At 41.4% G+C, this 16,252-nt stretch overlaps 1 protein-coding gene across 3 annotated transcripts in view; it reads right to left on the bottom strand.

The window, feature by feature from the left end:
* Positions 1-16,252, bottom strand: part of thsd7ba (thrombospondin, type I, domain containing 7Ba) — a 300,618-nt gene that overhangs the window by 232,299 nt on the left and 52,067 nt on the right. For 2 of the 3 annotated variants that reach the window (XM_077216170.1, XM_077216172.1), the window contains exon 2: positions 4,241-4,570. The gene's annotated coding sequence lies outside the window, so the exon portion shown is untranslated. Of the gene's footprint in view, positions 1-4,240; positions 4,571-11,261; positions 11,396-16,252 lie in introns of all 3 variants that reach the window. The other variant, XM_077216171.1, reaches the window with a different exon arrangement.

Here is a 16,252-nt window from a genome sequence, read left to right as displayed (position 1 = left end):
CCGAAGGCCCAGACGAGCTAGGTGCTGGAGCACTGGGTCCCTGTATTCGCAAACCTGTCTCAGGAGTGAGCTTCAGACAGCCAGTCACCGAGATAGTTCAGGATGCGAACCCCGTGTTCCCATGGAGGAACAAGGGCTGCCTCAACAACCTTGTGAAGGCGCGAGGAGACAGGGCTGCCCCAATGGGAGAACAGCGTACTGATATGGGCGCGCCCTGACAGCAAACCGTAGGTATGGTCTGAGTCGAAGGAGAACGGAGACATAAAAGTAGACGACGCTCAGGTCGATCGCTGCAAACCAATCCTGTGGCCGCACACATCCAGAAATGCGTTTGGCCAGGAGCATCTTGAACGGCAGCCTGTGAAGGGAGCGGTTCAAATGCGTAGGTCCAGGATTGGCCGTAACCCACCAGACTTCTCCGGGACAATGAGGTAGGGGCTGTAAACCCGGACCTCATTTCGGCTGGAGGGACAGTCTCAATCGCACCCTTCGCCAGTAGGGTAGCAACCTCCGCTCTCATGATAGGGGCATAGCCATTGACCAAAGTGGAGCGGACTCCCCTGAAGCGGGGAGGAGACCGTGCGAACTTGACTTGACTTGACCCAGCAGAGCAGATAGGGTTAGCTCTAGGCAGGCTCCCAACTGTGCCAGCGGCGTCAAGAACCACAGACGTCCCCCCGGTGGTGCAGCGAAGCGGAATGACCGGCCCAGACGTGGACGGCATAGCGGCCCGGTGTGGGCCCAAGGTTATAACCGCACCCTGACAGAGGAGGCCGGGGAAGGACCAGCGTTCCACGGGGGCCTGCTCTGTCAGGGGTCTGGCGACAGAGGGGGACGGGGCGAAGCAGTCTGTGGACGGCACGCCGTGTCAAACGCCTCTGGGACAGAGGGGGACGAGGAGAGCACGGCTTGTGGGCAGCGCTCTGTGTCGTCCGAGAACTCTGTATGCTCAGAGACGAGAGAGTCAGCTCTTTCTGAATAAGGATTCTTCCCCAGACCTCCACCGGGGAAAGGAGTGGCCCTGCTACCAACTCCTGGAAAGAACTGAGTCTCATCTCTGAGCAGCCCATCTCAAAAGTGGCGCTTAACCCGGCGTTTAGCGGGGGGCGGGGCTGGAGAGGGCTGTGGCATCCCCCCTACGGTGTTCCAGAGCGGGGCCCGAGTGAACGGGCGGGGTTGGAACCGTGGAAGGGCGCCTTCGGCGGTGAGCAGACTGAGGAATCTGAGCGGACGGCGGGGCCGTCGGGTCTGAATAACCTCAATTTGTTCACGGGCGGTTGAGAAACTGTTGGACAGAGGCACTCAACCGCACCGCCGAAGAGGCCGACCTGGGAGATGGGGATGTCGAACTGGTGAACATCACCTGACTCCGAGAGCGTACGGCCACTTCGTCGCTCGGAGAGCAAGGTTAGTGGCGGCGCGCAGCTCACTGAAGAGCCTCGGGTCAGTCCCGCCCTCCTGCATGTCCATGAGCATCTGGGTCACGTAGACCAGCAGAACGGTCATGGGATGCAGTGAGGCGGCTGCCTGTCCTGTGGCACTATAGGATTTCGCCACAGATTAGTGTAGACGAAAAGAACTACAGGCTTTGGACGGGTGCTTAGGATTGCGCCGGGAAGCACTCTGAAGACACAGTAGCATGGCAACAGAGCGTTCAACCGGGGGGACCCCAGTGTACCCATGGGCAGCGGCCCCTGATGGGAGGAAAGGCAGATGAGACCCACGAGAGGACCCGTGATCTCATCATGCACGTCCGGGAGGAAAGATATTGGGGTTTGCCGTGGACGCGGGTCGGCGGCCTCACCCAAAAACCAATCGTCCCGGGAAAGCATGGCCGTCATCTCCGGATCAGACTCAGGCACAGCCATATGCACACCAGAAGGTGGCAGCTGTGACGAGTCATCATTTCCAAAAGAATCAAGCCCAGCTAGTGATGCTGCTACAGACACAGCATCATCCTCTGTAGCTTCAAATGAAAACACACGGGCCACCCGAGGGTAGACTCGTGGAATCATCAGTTTGCTAGCGGGCACCGTCATTAAAGAGGGGGGGCTGGGGCGTGGACACAGAGTCGGCGCCTTGTTCCAGACCAACACCCTCAGGTCACCCTGGCCACCAGCCAAAGATCGGATGGTGGATGAGGGGACTCTCACTCTTGCGAGTTCACAGAGTCTCGACCTATATATGACGCGATGATCACGTTCCCAGAGAGAACATGAGTCATCCACGAGCGCTGTTCAAGCATGATCAAAGCCCAAACATACTAGACAGCGCTCGTGCCCATCAGAGTCCAATACACACAGACACACACACACTGGCAGATCACTGCACAGATCAGCAGGCACTGTGAGCTCGCTGCAGATCGCCATCACACCAACACCGGAGAGAGAAGCTCGTCTCGTAGAGCGAAGTCAGAGATGGCTGTGGAGTGAAGAAATACTCTTGGCTCCGAAGCGAAAACATATCTGCATGTTGCTGGCGTCCTCCTTTTATACCCACGAGGTAAGGCGGAGACACGCTATGCAAATTCCGCAGACCCATGGCATTTCTTTGCCATTGGCTTGTTTTGTAATACTCAAAGTCGATAGGTGTTCTAAGCAAAACCCCATTCGTCGTCATCCGACGTAACTCGGAGTGACAACGAAAGGGAACATTACATATTGAATTATTCGAAAAAATCTGCAAAAATGCCCAGCCCTATCAGTAGACCAATAAAAGTGGCTGTATTTTAAATGGAGTGGGTCACCTAATGGGGACAGCCATGTTGAGATCACATGTCCAGTCGTTATTCACACTTTGCAGTCACGTGACTACCATGGATACCTGGCAGGCAAGAAACGCTGACAAAATGGCGACAAACAGTGGCCAGCCAGGGGAATTGCAGCCTTGCAAATTTCCAATACTACAATAAATTATATAGTGAGGCTATTTTGTTTACATAGCACATTAACAAAATGTTTAATGACACTAATAACACTAAAAACAATACAATTACTAAATATTAATAATATCACTAAAATGATATAGGCCTAAAAACAGTCTTTAGTTCACGAAAAGCACCACTCTTCCATCTGTGAAAATCAAAAGCAGCTTCAAAAACTTGTTTAAAAAGAAATATTCTTCTAATTTTTTTTACTTTCATTAATGTAGGTCCACAAGAGAAATATTAAGCCAGTAAATTAAGATAGTCGCTATACCGTTATATCCATCGTCGTCTCTGAGAGAATGCGGTGTTAATACAGCGACAGATGCTGAAAGCTCAGTCCGTTTCTACTTTCACTTTCAGGGAATGAACGCGTTAACATGAACGTCCTTAACCCAATTATGCTGAATAATAGTGCATCAAATCGCACAACAACTATCTGGCATGTTGTTTACACCTCAAAACACCAAATTTTGTATATTAAAACTGGCGACGTCCTGGCAAGATCCTTGATTAGTTTACTGGGTTTCGTTGCTAGAGAACGACGTTCTTGCCGCCAGCTAGTACTTGTGACGTCAAGTGCAAAGTATGAATTGGACACTTTTGTACACAGAATAATTTAATCATGACTGACTTAAAACATATATATATATTGCTTTTGAGTGGTGCCACATTTATGCTGCTAGGTGTCATGGCAGGCTAGCAGGCACTTTTACTTATAATACAACGTATACTTATACCTATACCTATATATAAATGAATATAGGATAGAATTCCCAAGTGAAACCTTGTTAAAAGCATCCATCAATTAATTTTCTGAATTAAATCACCGTCTTAAAAGCAGTCCAGTATAATATGACCCATACTAAAATGACACCATGATGCTGATTGGTTGATGACTTCGCAAAAACCACATGGAGTCGCCATACTAACCAACCAAACCGCTGGAGTGCACTACAGTACACGGGTAAAGTTATATTATTTTGGTCAAATACTCAGTTGTATGGGTAAAATGCTTTAAAACACTGATCATACTTTACACAATGAGAAACCTCAGCTGAGCCACCTTGTCAGACCGGTCTTATTATCGAATAAATAGATGTCTCCTCTAAGTGACATGCAGTGAGCACAGGGACCCAAAATGGCAGCTATTTCTCTTCATTAGTTCTAGTTGCACAGGGAAAGGAAGAAAAGCAGCTTGGCAGAGACCTCTCACGCAACACTGTACTTCCACCCATTACAGACTCGAAGACGGTTGAGCCCAGACTGGGGAATAGGGCTACAGGGCAATTAGACAGAGGACACGGCAGTTTCTACCTGAAAGGAATGGCTGGGACTCATCACTTTAGCTGTGGCAGTGAGGTGAACAGCTGGATGGCTGAGGCCCGCTGATGCCGCTGGCAGCTGAATGCTCCTCAGAAGCTCTCTGTGACACGGGGACAGCAGATAAACACGGCCTTTCCTCCTCCTCCTGATGCATCATCTGCCAGCTAATCCTCAGTGGCTCCCCCTCGGGAAGATCAGAGCATGAAAGATGTGTCTGTCACACAATCACCGACCGTGAGAACAGATAACCCTTTGGCGATTGCTGGATGAAGTATCCACTGCCGGAAATTCCTCCCAGGAAGTGTCCCGAAGCCAGCAGGGCTGAAAAAGGGGCGAGAGAAAAAGAGGGTTTTAGGTTGGACAAAGAAAGCAGAAATAGTTGAAAACATGCCCTCAGATAATAACACATACTTTGAGGAAGAGACCTGGTGTGGTCAGAGGAATTTGGCTTAGTTTTGTTTTATAACCTAGACAACTGCCTCAATGTCTCATCCTAAAACTCATAAATGATCAATCTGGAGTCTACAGTGGAAACGACTTACAGACGGCACAGAAATGGTGCTCAGCACTGGAGACTTGACACAAAATTTCTAAAAGAGTTTAGTGTTACCATGAGGCATGTAATGTAATGGCGTTTTGTCCACAAAACACATTTTGCAAATTAAGCAGCAACACAACTGTTTTCAACATTGATAATAATAAGAAATGTTTCTTGAGCAGCAAATCAGCATGTCAGAATGATTTCTGAAGGATCATGTGACACTGAAGACTGGAGTAATGATGCTGAAAATGCAGTTGCCATCAAAGGAATAAATTACATATTAAAACAGAACACTTATTTTAAAATGTAATTATATTTCACAGTATAACTCTTTTTAGTGTACTTTTGGTCAAACAAATGCAACCTTGGTGAGCATAAGAGACTTCTCTCAAAAAAAAAAAAAAAAAAAAAATTACCCGAAACTTTTGAATGTCAGTGAATATTCTCTGAAAACAAGTCTTATTTACACAATTTTGCTTCCAAGTTTATTTATCTTAATTTAAGGATGTTTAGATAAGTTTACTAGAAAACACAATGTCTTTATATTGCCCTGGATAAGGACATCTGGGGCGAGTTGCATAAACTTAGCTACTATGTTAATAATGTGTCGTAATAACTAGTTTGATCAACTAGCAGTAAGACAAGAGTGGGTTTTAGCTGAAAGCATCCCATAGCTTTGTCTCATTTCACAAGTTTTAGTCATCACTGTGGGATTACTGTGGCACTTTATCAGCTGTCATCCACCATCAGAGACACTAAAACTGTAAAGATAAGAGCTCTGCTGCTTCTGTTCCCTCCTCATGGTTGACATTCAATGATTACCTGTCAACACTGCATGCTGGACTGGCTAGCTTATCCTGCTGATTCTTTCATTCTATTAACACCCCATGCCCTCCTTCCATTTTCTCTTCTCTCCAACCCACTGTCATATATTGACTTCCAATGCTATGCTTTACCTCCCTCCGCCAACTCTGAACTCTGTCTTATTTCCCAGGGCTTTTAAGTGCCCACCATTGTGTCCAAAATGGCTTTCCCAAACTTCAAGAATGTGGTACGTTTCAGTCTGAGTGGAAAAGAGAGAGGGGGGTGGGGGGGGGGGGGGGGGGGGTGTGGGGGGGGTGGTACCTCAAGGAAAAACTTGATTGATTCATTCATGCGATTTCAGTCACACTCCAGTGGTGAGGAGAAAGCATATAGGGATCGGTCTTGGAACATTGCTTCCCATAAAACTCTCAATGGAGAGTGACAGGTTCAAATTTCTGTTGACTCCATCTTGGATTATTAATGCCTTGAAGATTTTATTTTCAACAAGCTCTCGAATTGCAAGTTTATATTGGGGGGTTGGTTGATAGGAATGTTCTGCTAGCTTGGACTTTTTTTTAATGGGAAGATCTTGGTTGTTCCATTCCAGTCTTGTGCTGGTCCCATCATGTCTCATTTACTCTCTGCCATTATTTAATGCAAACACATGCGATGCATTACATGCAATAGAAGAATTGGATGAGTGACATAATGGAATGACTCATATGAGGATGAAAGTGGATGTTGTTAAATGATGAACTCTTCTATTGGAGCAGATAGTATAGTAGGCAACATTTAGGGCTGGTAACTGTAAGAATACTGGTTCAATCCCTGGAATCAGCTAAAAATAAGCCATTGTTGCTCTAATGCAGAAGTATTCAGTCCTGCTCCTGGAGGGCCACTGTCCTGCTGCATTTAGTTCAAACCTGCTTCAGCACACCTGCCTTTGTATTTTCAAGCCATCCTGAAGTGCTTGATGAGCTGATTCAGGTGTGTTTGATTTGGGTTGGAACTAAACTCTGCAGGACTGTGGCCCTCCAGAAGCAGGATTGAAGGCCTCTGCTCAAATGGGTTATTCTCTAGGGGGATTGTTACTGTATTAAGTGTAAAGTCGCTATGGACAGAACTGCCATTTTTTAAAAAAAGACTTGCCCAGAGGAAAGAAAAATAAAAAAATGAGATCCTTCAGCATCTCTAATGTTTGCCCTAGACAAAAAAAAAAAAAAAAGTTTACTTTAACATCAAATGGACTTTTGCTTGAGTCTCCTGCTACTCACACTTGTTTTCTGAGACAAAAACTCTAACAATCTCACAACAGTTTCCCTTAAAGTTTTAGAAGAGATCTCATCATCACACACTGAGCTCAGCTTTTTCTCCTTAGCTAGAGACTCTGGAGCTTTAATATTTGTCTCCTCTAAAGTTTAGATGAGATATCAATAACATCACACATTATGCTCAGCTTTTTCTCCTTAGCTAGAGACTCTGGAGCTCTCATATTCGTCTCCTTTAAAGTTTAGAAGAGATCTCAACAACTTTACAAATAAAATGTTTCAGTATGAACTCAAATATTTCTACAATGTATTAATAATCAAATTTATCAAGGATTGAGTCGTAAGCCATTTAATGTGCCTTTAAAGCCATTAAGAAGTTCCAGGGTAACTGTTCCTGTAGTAAGACTTATGTAAGTCAGATTTGATCGGGTACTATTACCAAGAACAAATGATGTGCCCTGTACAGCTTTATTCTCTTATTGTGTGTCAGCAATTAAGAGTAGACCTTATTTCTGCATATCTTCCCTTTTAATATAGGCTTAAACTCTGAATGTATGGATTGTCTTTGACTTTAGTATATTTAAGTTGTTGAAGTCTCCACTAAACTTTAAAAGAGACAAATGTGAGAGTTCCAGATTCTCAAGCTAAGGAGAAAAATCTGAGCCTAGTCTGTGATGCTGAGATTTTGTCACTGAAACTTTGTGGGAAGAAAATATGAGACCACAGTGTCTTTAGTTTAGGAGAACAATCTGAGCACAGTGTGTGCTTTTGTTGAGGTCTCTTCTAAAACTTTAAAGGAGACCATTGTGAGAGCGTTAGCATTTTTTTTTTTACTCAGGACAAGTGTGAGAAGCAGGAGACTCTCAAGCAAATGCCTCCATTTGATGTTAAAGTAACCTCATTTATGTCTAGCAGAAACATTTGAGATATGAAATAATTTGTTCCCCCTTCTGGGTTCAATCTCATTCATCCACACCATTTCAATCAAACACAATACATGCATTGTCATATTTGAAGTCGTTTAGAGTAGACAGTGTTTTCTTGCACAATGATGTGATTGAGGAAATCATGACCTATATTTACATGCATGCAAAATTTAAGAATAAAAGAAAGAATAAAAGGTTCTGCAACAACCATGAAGCACTGGTACATTAGTGTTACATTTGATAAAACGAAAGTATGTATATTTTACCAAACATCTTACACGTATCTAATCCCTGTGTTTGTACTGTCATTTCTACTGTGTTTGGAAAATGTGCTACATATACAAGTATTTACAATATTAGGAATATAATTTCTTTTTAATTTAACATTTCTCCTAAAATAAAATTGAAGATATCTGAAGACAAAGCTGATACCTAAATTAGACATATAAGAGAATCACCACTTAGTATCCTGAGCTTAGAGAAACCTCTGTCAAAACCAGAGCCATCACATCGACATCGAGGCATAACTGAACCTCAGACCACCTTCCTGTCTCTCCTACTGTGTCCGGTCCAATAAAGGTGAAAAATGGCATAAAAAAAATAATACCAATATATTTGTTATATATGTAGGGTCTGGACCCATCAGACACACACTAATTATTCATTATATACAAAGGTTTATGAAACTCCAAAACTAACATCCCAAATGACAGGAACACAAGGGCAGAAACAGTGTCATGTTACAGGGCTGATAAGGAGATTTTGCGACCTCCACAGGAATGTGGCCACGTGCACAAGAGAGAGACAATGGGGAAGACAGAAACCCTCTTTAAAACAGACTTTGCTGCATTAATCATAGACTAACTGATCCATAAATGAACATGCATAAAAATGTGAAAGAAACAGTGTAAATGGTTTACTGTCTCGTGTACTATTATGTATATATTATGGTATGTACCTTGGTATTCAACCAACTAACGATCAATGTAACCTCACCTGTATCATGCCTCCTACCTAATTAATCCTCATTTAATGACTCACACTTTGATGTACATCACCTTCTTCTAGAATGCAGTGTGGATGTGTTATATCTATCTGAACATTAATGAAGGTATAACCACACTTGGGACAAAGACTCGTAAATTAACTAGAGCAACCTTCCCACTCGGAAATTTCACCTTGCTTATTGGTCCAGTCAACCCTTAGGGGTTGGATCTTTCTCAGGCTTTATTAGAGACAGTCCACATGTGACCTCCCTCTCTTAGTTTTTCATCCAGTCGCAATACTGTTTCTGGTGATACTGGGGGACCCCCTCCCCCTCCATGTGGGCCCCAGGGGTCAGCAGGCCTTGATCCAACCAGATATGGGCTCATGCAGGAGAGAGAAGACTCTCTCACAAAGAACCAAGGACAATCTCAGGAGTTTTGGAACAACGACTCCAATCACCTACTCTTCCGACTTCCTCACTTCTCCTGGGTGCTCGGCGTGGCCTCAACAGGGCCCCAGGCCTTGATCAAACCAGCCATGTGCTCCTGGAGAAAGATAACTTTCAAACAACTTCCACTTGCCACTACCGGAACCCTCAACGACTTCAATTTTCCACAACTTCAAGAATTGTTCCCACTACAAATGCAAGTATTCAATTCAATTAAATGTGAAAATGAAATGCTGTTGGTTCTTCTCATAGTTAGATGGATCTTCTCCATCGTTACATCATTCCATCTCTCACTCCTTTTTCCTACACCTGTATTTATGTTTGTCTGTTTAGTTTATTCATGTTTATGATTTAGTTAATAAAACTTATGCACTATATGTATTTGGTTCTGATTTGCTTGCAATACGAAGTCCCTTTACGGTTTTTGATCTTGCTACGTGCTCAAAACGCTGTCAATGCTAAGAAATAATTATTCTTCTGTGGCCAGGTAAGATACCCTTTTCTTAGAATAAATTAATAATCAAAAGAGTTCATTGGACGAACTGATTAATTGGTTGTCATTTTAGTTTAGCCATGTCAAGTTAATCCAAATAATTGACCCAAATATTCATAATTAATCATAACACGTTATTATTGATTATTAATATTTCATAAAGCTAAGTTCCTTACATATAACAGAGTCTTAAAAGAGATTAGAGCAAGAGAATAAAGAGATCTCACACGTTTCTCACAGCCCATTCTCATTTTTGGCTCCTTTCTCTCAGAATTTTCTCATGTCTCATTTGTGTCTACTTTTAATTATCTTGGGGAATTTCAGGAGAAACATCTGAGACACTGTTGATACAAAAATGAGAGATATTTGATAATCACAACTAAGTCTCTAGAGCTTAAAGATTTTTTTTTTTAAATGGAACTTAATGGAAATGAGAGGGAAATATGCAGACTAGCAACCAATCATTTCAAGCATTTAAACTGTTGCTGATAGTGCTGGAGTTAATGGTGTATTCAGTGCTTAAATAAATATTTTTTTATATTACGCTTACAGTATCTTTAATTCTTATTTCAAACTGATTTCAACCTGATTTTTTCAAGCTTTCATTGTGGCTATATGCATACTGTACTGTACATGGCAGATCAAAAGTTTGAGGTCAGACCGTTAACGAAAGTTATCATGAGGATTGTAATGTTTAAAGCAGATGTCTTAACAAGTGTCAGTAGACAGGGAAGATTTTAAAACGAGTAGTTCATTTATAAATACGCAGGATTTCTGTGAAAATACAGACCAGAAGACAAAAGACAATGAGCGCAGCACTGAAAAGGGGCGGGGCTACATAAGGTCTATAAAACATGTCTGATATCCTCAGACTAGATGTAAACTACACGATTTTCTGTGAAATCTGTTAACTCAAATCTGCAGATTGGCTCTGATGTTCGGCAACTAGCCTTGACTAGTCAACTATTCAACTTGTGCAGACTGAAAATCGGGGCAAAAGTTGTGTATTCCAGCCTTAAACCCAATAGACTCTGAAAACTGGAGTAATGGCTGCTAAAAAAATAAAAACTGTTATTTTATATTATTACATTTTTAATATAATATTCCTGTGATGGCAAATTTGATTTTTGTATTTTATTATATTTCATAATTTAATTGTTTGTACTGTATTTTTAATCAAGCAAATTCCGCCATGGTTGAGTATAAGAGACTTTTCAAATGTATATGTGCAAATCTAGTTCTATTCACCAGTTCCATAACATACTATTCAAAATATTTTATTAAATGCAAATGACAGCCACAGCCCTTCAATACAACAAACAAATCCCTCACAGACAGACTGTATATTCAGTCCTGTTAATCTATCCTGGTAAATCTCTCCGATAATTCAGATCTCCTGTGCACAAAAAAATCAATTAAACGGCCAGCGGTCATTGGAGAAGGCCATTACACTTTATCATGAGTTTGCAGTGAAATCAGCACAGGAGAAGAGAGGAAGAGAGAAGAGTAGTGGAGAGGTCAGGGTTGTGAACTCAATCAACTCACTGGTTATTGTGAGACCCTCAAACCCAGGGGGCCACTGTCATCCTGTCTCCACTGACTGGCCCTGCTGCAGGTGCTTAGACATGGATGGTTAAACAAGTGTAGGGACGGTTCAGGTCACGTTGCACATTGATGGCCTAGGGGACGAGGAAGGAATTCATATGAGGACAGTTTTACAGTCCTGCACCTTAGCTCAAACAGGAAACAAACTTCTGAGGCATTCAGAAATCCAGGTTTCTTGACACCACTCACCACAAACATAATGGTAAACTAATATACTTTCATCATCACAACCAGCATGACATAACTGTCATCTTATTACGCTTTTATTCTCCCTCCATAATTTTACTTGCAAAACAAGTAAAGGACTCCAAATGAAGTTATTATTGATGTCATTTGAAATGTCACACTTGAGAACATCAAGATTAAATTTTACTACATAATTTGGAGCTTCTTGGTGATATAGAAATAATAGAACATAATGGATCGCATAATGGATCCTGACATTGCTGTTGACTACACTAAAGGGGCTTTCGCACCGGGTAGGTCTAGGAACTTAGTTCTAGGAACTACACTCTAAAAAATCTTGGGTTATTTTTTCTACCAAAGTCCTGGGTTGAGCCTTTTGGGTAATTTTTTTGGGGTTATTTTCTAAATTTTTGGGTAGTTTTTGAGTGTAGCCACCAGGCTGGTTCACTGAGAACTAACAATTCCCTTAGGAACATTTTCCTGGTTGCATTCGCACCACCAGTAGGAACTTTTAAGTGATGTAAGCCGCCCTTGCTGTTGTGACTTTGATTTTGACTGTGCGGCTAACCTTTTATTTTGGTGGTGCTGAGAACACTGGCCAGAGCCTGAACACACACTTGCATTCTCAGTGTTCATTAGTTTATGATCTGTCTAACAGTCTTATCTAAAATGTTATTAGATAGAACTGTTATACATAGAAAGTACACAGCATATAAAAAGGTATTAGCTTATGCCATGTGGTTGATGTCCAGTTTTCCAAAGTTGCGTTGGATTTTCTCCTTAGCGTAAAGGTTAGGAGGCCCACCGATCACCGTTTTCCATGTTTGTAGAGTTAGTTGGTGGCTATAATATGTGTGTTTACACAACTTTTTTTTTTTTTAAATGGCGGGTGGTGATGTTTTGTGTGCGTTCATCCCATCAGCATACACTAACGTCACTGGTAGTTCCTATAGTGCTGGTTTAAACCCTGTAGATTTGAAAATCATGCTTTTCCCCATTATTGTCGAATCACGGAAGCTACACCAGTTACTTTTGCCAAAAGATTTATTATTTATTATTTTTCTATATGTATCAGACATATGAGAGAAACAGGCATATAAGAATAAGGCTACAGACGAGGTGGTCTTCATTCCAGATTTCTCTGTTCCCCTTCCCCATATCTCTATCCCCTCACCCCATCATCACCATTGAGCTCTGTTTTGTGTCTGAATGGACAAATACACACAACATTATGTTTAAATGTCCATTTTGGAGAGTATTCACGTAAAATATGTCGGTTATGTCTTAAACAGAGTTGTCATCCAGTCTCTTTGGTAGAGAGAGAGAGAGAGAGAGAGAGAGAGAGAGAGAGAGAGAGAGAGAGAGAGAGAGAGAGAGAGAGAGAGAGAGAGAGAGAGAGAGAGAGAGAGAGAGAGAGACGAGGAAAACAAAGCATGCAAATGGAAATTATCGCGGCCGGAAAAATGATCAAGCTCATTATATTTTATCGTGCGATTAATTTATTTATTGACTTTCGCGAAAGGCCTAATCCAGATTAATGACAGCTAGCCGTGAGCCGTGGCTAACAGCTGGCAAGCTACCAGCTGAGCCACTTAGCTAGCTAACAACTCGCTACCTAGTCAGAGCAAACTACCACCAAAATCATACATTTGAATTTTTTTTATAATACCAACATTTCCCATGATTAATTATAAATCCTTGGTGGCGAGGTGCCGCACTTTTACGTCTTTTACCCATCCAGCAACAGCATTTTGATACGCTTCTGTACTCTTGAAAGCCTTCAAGCGATCCCCACTGTATGGGGAGGGGTTATGCACAAGATATATATACATCTTGTGCATAACCTGGGGGTAACAAATAAGGATCTCTGTCTTTCTCTCTCATTCAAATGGGCAGTTTGGGCAGCCATACCGGGCGAGATCGGTCGTCAATATGGCGGTGTTCTATTTCTAGTGACGTAGGTGGCATCTATGAATAGGTTTAGAGTAAAAGCAGATTTTTGTGCTGTATATTAATTGACACACTCATATAGCGATTTGATTTATTGCACAGCTATATTTTAGATTTATTCATCCATCTATCAAATCAAATATCAAATCTGCGTTATATTGTAAATTCCCTCAGCAACAGCCTTAAGATATAAATGGAAATTTATCTGCAGGGAGGGATGGTGTTAGCGAATATGGGAGAACATGTTTGACGTATTTCCTCCTTTTGCAGCCACTCTTCGTCCACATTTCTGGACACAACTGGATATTCATCTTCAAGGACAATCCCGCGTTCGTTTTACGGATACCCAAAGTATTCCCAGACTGCAGATTTGATTTTTTTTCCCGGCGGGGATAGAGATTAGAATTCGCAGCCTCTGTCTCAGACATTTTCTCCAGTGTACATGTACGGGTGGAGTCTAAGCAGTCAAGAAAAAGTTGCATATGCAGGTGAGATCTGTTTTTTTTTTAACTGTGGATAAGCAAATGTTCACGATATGATAATCGTACATGTTAATATCGTGACAAACCGCCATATCGGTATCAGAGTTGGGTATAACGCGTTACAAAGTATTCTGTATTCTAATTACTTTTCGTGGTAACGCAGTAATGTAACTCATTACATTTTAAATTTATGTAATTTGATTACAGTTACTGATGTCAATAAAATTAAGTTACTTGCGTTACAAATGTATTGTTAAGAAAAAAATATTTAGTAAAATGCCTTTCAAATCACGTTTGGCCGGCTGCGTCAGCATGCGCTTTAATGAATTACCGGAGAACGCGCTTCATGAGGCACACACACACACACACACACACACACACGCAGCGCTACACTGTTTGGAGCACAGTCTGGCCGTTTCTCAATAGTAGCCTACGCAAACTTCGGACTAGCGTCCTTGGTAGTACAGACTTGCCAAGTTCGACTCAGGAGAACGAACTCCCGAGGACGAGAGGACGCGAGTCCGGTTATTCTGCAAACGGAACCGCGGCGTTCTTGATCGCGTCACTCAGCACTTTCTGGCTACTCCGGTTATCTCTTTATGTAGCTATATTTCAGGCAACAATTAAACGAAATATGGTATAAAGTACAACTCTGCCTCTTTTCGTCAACAATAAAACAAAATATGTTATAAAACACAACTCTGCCTCTTTTCATTTAAAAAAATCGTAAACATATTAATGGCCACACAAATGTGCGCATACATTGATTATCTTCACTGCATATATTTATAACAACATGATATATAAAACACAACCCTGCTTCTTTTTGTTTTCATTTTAAAAATATGAAACATTATTGATCATTAAAACTGACATTTAACAGAGACAGACTTGTCATTTTATTTTATTATACATGTACATACAGTGAAGAGAATGTATAGTAAAATAAATATAAAAAAATATTCTATATATTTTAAAATATATAAAATAAAATTACACAACCCTGTCTCTTTTTGTTAAATGTCAGTTTTAATGCTCAATAATATCCATTATAAAAGTATAAGTAGCCTAAAAGGTATAAGAAAGCTGTACAATTAGAAATAAAGCAAACAGTTCAGTCAAACATAAGTCAGCTCTCTAATAGGCTACAAAGTTAAAGTCACCTCTCGATGCATCCTGGGTAAAAGGGGCGGATCAGGAACACATCAGGGGTCTTGAACTGGACTTGGCTAGATGTGAACTCTGAATTGGAACTGTACTTGGGCAGCGACTGGTGACGTTTCACAAGTCCACAAGAACATATTGAGAAACAGCCCACTCTTCTGTCTCGCATGCGCGCTCTTTCTCGCTCGCTCTAGATTCCGGGAGATTTGAACTAATTCGCGGGCATCAGGGAGCCGCTATCAACATGCGGGAGACTCCCAGAACTTCCAGGAGACTTGGGATGTCTGTATTCTGCAATATTAAATTACGGAAAGAACAGAGTTTCACTTTGTAGTGTATTCTTGTAGTTTTAATAGGTTTTCAAAGTAACTTGAAAGTAATTAGTAATCTGATTACTTTTTACATGCAGTAATCAGTAATGTAATCAAATTACAATTTTAAAGTAGTAATTAGTAATTTGTAGTGGATTACTTTTTTTGAGTAACTTACCCAACACTGATCGGTATACCGTTACAACCCTAATGCTTACACATGGTACAATCCACTTTCCATATTAAGAAACTATCCTTCGATTTAAGTTTGTGGTACATTTGCATCAGTTGAAACATTCCTTTCCTTGTAAAGAACATGCCAACTGTACACATTTGAAGTATTATCATTGGAACATCTCTGCTCAGTGAACATGTTACATTGCAAACATACTTATATGCAAAATATAGCTCATCCCATATCTCTCATCAGCACGCATTTACAATATACAGGTCCTTCTCAAAAAATTAGCATGTTGTGATAAAGTTCATTATTTTCCATAATGTAATGATAAAAATTAAACTTTCATATATTTTAGATTAATTGCACACCAACTGAAATATTTCAGGTCTTTTGTTTTAATACTGATGATTTTGGAATACAGCTCATGAAAACCCAAAATTCCTATCTCAAAAAATTAGCATATTTCATCAGACCAATAAAAGAAGTGTTTTTAATACAAAAAACGTCAACCTTCAAATAATTATGTTCAGTTATGCACTCAATACTTGGTCGGGAATCCTTTTGAAGAAATGATTGCTTCAATGCGGCGTGGCATGGAGGCAATCAGCCTGTGGCACTGCTGAGGTGTTATGGAGGCCCAGGATGCTTCGATAGCGG

This window comes from Siphateles boraxobius, unplaced genomic scaffold (assembly GCF_051911475.1).
Source record: "Siphateles boraxobius isolate OS27281-9 unplaced genomic scaffold, OSU_SipBor_1 7, whole genome shotgun sequence".
Classification (NCBI taxonomy): domain Eukaryota; kingdom Metazoa; phylum Chordata; class Actinopteri; order Cypriniformes; family Leuciscidae; genus Siphateles; species Siphateles boraxobius.
The sequence above is the reverse complement of the archived record's forward strand: the minus strand, read 5'-3'. Positions and strand labels throughout refer to the sequence as shown.